Genomic DNA, 3,440 nt, shown 5'->3' with positions numbered 1-3,440 from the left:
AACAACAACACCCTTTTAAATGCCTGAGTAATGTGCTGGTTGCTAGGTATCCTGGGACAGTGCCCTACCCTGGGTGCCTCATGGCACTGCCTTCCTCTGTTGGCATGCTGTACTACCATTGCCACTGATATACAGGGGTCAGTCTGCTCAGGTGGCCTCATGGGCCTTTGGCCTATGCCCAAGCAGGTTGATGCCTGATGATGCTACTGGCCCCTAATGTTAGCCCTGCAGGGAACAGGAGACATGCTACCTTCACCCTTCCCCTGCAAAGACTTGGTTGGTTGGCAACCTTCAGTCTCTAAAGACTATGGTATAAGGCTACAGCACCCGGTATTCCCAGGCGGTCTCCCATCCAAGTACTAACCAGGCCTGACCCTGCTTAGCTTCTGAGATCAGATGAGATCAGGCATGTGCAGGGTAACAGTTGCTGCCTTATCTCAGGAGATTTACTCCCGATAAGTTTGAGTACCAGTGGTCTACACTGACTGTCAGAGTCCTGTTTTGGACAGGAATTTTTTATCTGCCCTACCAAAAATGCCGGGGATTGAACCTGGGACCTTCTACATTCAAAGAAGGTGTGTTACGACTCAGTTACAGCTTCCTCCCTTTCAATAAAATATCACAACTTCAAAACAAAACAAAACAAAATCCTACATGCAACTAGCTAACTGAAACAAAGGTAAAATGTCTTTGGCATATAAATTATGTTTCTGATTTAGGGTTGCATAACATTAGATGCAACTCCCCCCATCTCATTTTGTTTACGAAACTATGTCACTACTTTGAAATCTGAATGATTAATATAGACTAAATCCTCAAAGCAAAGTACAGTATATATGATTTATTTCTATGGGGATAAGCACAGTAGAGTTTTTCATGCATTAATGGAGAGATAAATAGCTCTTGCTGAATAAACATCTTCGCTGGCATTACCTTCTCTTGTGCAATATCTTAAGGAGTTGTTTAAACAAAAACTAATACAGTTGCAAAATTTTAATAGTTCAACAGTGCAAATCCCTTTGGATATCTTCAAATTAGGTGCCACATGATATCTTCATCCATGTATTAGGCAAAGCAAATTAAGATATACTATAGTACAGCAGAATAATATGTTGCAAAAGAAAAGATTATGAGAACCACCATTTTAGTTTTTAGCCTGATTCACTGGCCACCAATAAGTAATCAAACCCAAACCTAGCATTTGTGTCATACATCAAAGTATCTCATTAATTGTGTTAGCAATTTTTACAGTAAGTAATGACTTTTCTTCATTTCATTTACAGTGTTTTACTGACAATGTTACTGCAACCCTCTCCCTCCCAGAAGGTTTCAGTTTGCTCTCAGTGAAATTGAAATGATTGATTTCTAAAAATCATTGAGTTACAGCTTTTTTAAATGTATGACAGTTTTTAGTACACTGTCATACATTAACAAAACAGTCAACTAAAAATGAAAACAAATTAGAACATCATCTAATACATTACTATAGATGGAATATCATGTACACTATAGAAGTCCTTTGCTGCATTTACTTGAACTATCTTATCACATACAGCAATTGTTCCCAAACGTTTTTGACTGGCAGCTCCCTTGACCTAATGAGCCATTGGTCAGGGTTCCCCATTAGGGCTACACTCCTATATATTGTATAGGTTGGTAGGTTTTTTGCGAGAATTCTGTGGCTTTCCTGGCTGGTTTCTGTTGCTCCCTGGGAAGCCACGGCTCACAGTTTGGGAATGACTGGAATATACCTAAAAGGGCTAATTCACAAATCAGTGCTGACCACTTGGGGATTGAAACATTGTGTGATAACTTGAGCCCCTCACAGACCAATCACCACAAACATTTTATATCACTTCACTTAACCCTATATCACTAAACGTCTCACCCTAAAAACTCACATGATCAATGGCATGGGGGCCAAAATGGACAGCAATTTTTATAAACATTTCCCACCCCCTTAAGAAATGCCCCCCCTTTGGTAATTTTTCTGAGGAAATTGCAAACAAGGACAGAGAGAAAGTTCCTGCCCATTCAGAGTAAGGAAAGAAACCATTGCCCCTTTGCTAGAAACTGGCTTTATGACATCAATACATAGTTCTGCTTGGCTGGAATCATGCAGCCAGCAAGCAAGTGCTTTTTAAAATAAATTATCTGTTTGTAAAAGCACAAAATGGGTGTAAACAAGTTAAACATGGAGTGGGGGGGCGTACAAACATTTCAGGCCCTCTGACAGCTTCTCCTTTCCACTGAAAAGTTAGCTTGCAAACATTCTGCACAACACTCCTGCCCAATAGAATTAGTTCTGCTGTGGGTCATAAAATATGGAGTAATAATGTGATCTGAAACAGACTGATATATATGCATGTGTGAATCAGTCCATCATGCTGAAACAAACTGTGGGTTGTGAACTTGACAGGGCAGATGATGGCACAGCCTTAAAGGTTAAACAAGTTGCTACGGGGAGGGGGGGGGTTGAGCACTGCTGCCCAATCACCATTATAGCCACACCCCTTGACATTTATAAATCAGGCAGCGGACTCTCCAAAAACAAAACATGATCTGCCGCATCACAGATTTACCTCATTGAGTGCAGCAGTGGAGAAGGCTTTCCATTCCGTACCACAGCTTCCCCACTTTTCACAGCTGATCTTCTTGTATCTTGTGCTGGAAAGTCACTTCTGCTGCCCATCGCTTCAGCAGGCTCTGCATTCTGGTATCTGGGGAGATGTGGCTGCCCAATGTGAGTTGAAAGGAAGATCAGCTGTGAAAATAAGAGGTTACATCATAGAATGGAAAGCATTTGCCACCCCTGCACTGTACCTGGATGAGTAACTCTGTGATTTTGGATCCAGCCTGTGGGTTGGGGTTTGGAGGCCCCTGTTCTAGGACCTCTAAAAAATTTGGGAACCACTGAGTTAAATCAAGATTTCCTAGTAGACTGAAAGAGAGATTCACTTGGCAAAGTGGTAACAACACTGATTTTTCTGTCTCCATTCTCTTCTTGCCAGAAGGAGTGAGGTCTGTGAAGCAAAAGCCATCTAAGAATCAACCAGGGAGGCAGTCGACAGGAAAGCGTACAGAGAATCATTTCTGCTTGACAAGATTTTCACACCTTCAAGGTTTAAAGGGTTTTTCATCAGCTCTGCTGCAACCACTTTCTACTTTTCCCTGCACTGTCCTACAATGAAACTCTTTTTATCTTCATTCAATTAATCTTCCTGTACCCTTAACATAAACAGAAATGTTAGCTCTTACCTTTCAGCACAGATCTTGACATGCTGAAAATCAGGAGGGAGACAGTTGCATCATATCGACATATCAGTGATATGTGCAGATTTTCAAACTGTGTTCAAGGGAGTCCCGGGGTTCTTTGGAAGCTTATGAGTAATTTTCCACTCTGATGTGCACCCCACAGGAACATTGGGTGTGCCCTCTGT

The 3,440-nt window shown here is 41.6% G+C and overlaps 1 pseudogene; it reads right to left on the bottom strand.

Moving 5' to 3' along the window:
• Window positions 1-315: 315 nt before the first annotated feature.
• On the bottom strand, window positions 316-432 carry LOC136656289 (5S ribosomal RNA; annotated as a pseudogene).
• Between the last annotated feature and the right edge of the window lie 3,008 nt (window positions 433-3,440).

Source organism: Tiliqua scincoides, chromosome 6, assembly GCF_035046505.1.
Source record: "Tiliqua scincoides isolate rTilSci1 chromosome 6, rTilSci1.hap2, whole genome shotgun sequence".
Lineage (NCBI taxonomy): Eukaryota > Metazoa > Chordata > Lepidosauria > Squamata > Scincidae > Tiliqua > Tiliqua scincoides.
This window is presented reverse-complemented; position numbering and strand designations above follow the sequence as displayed.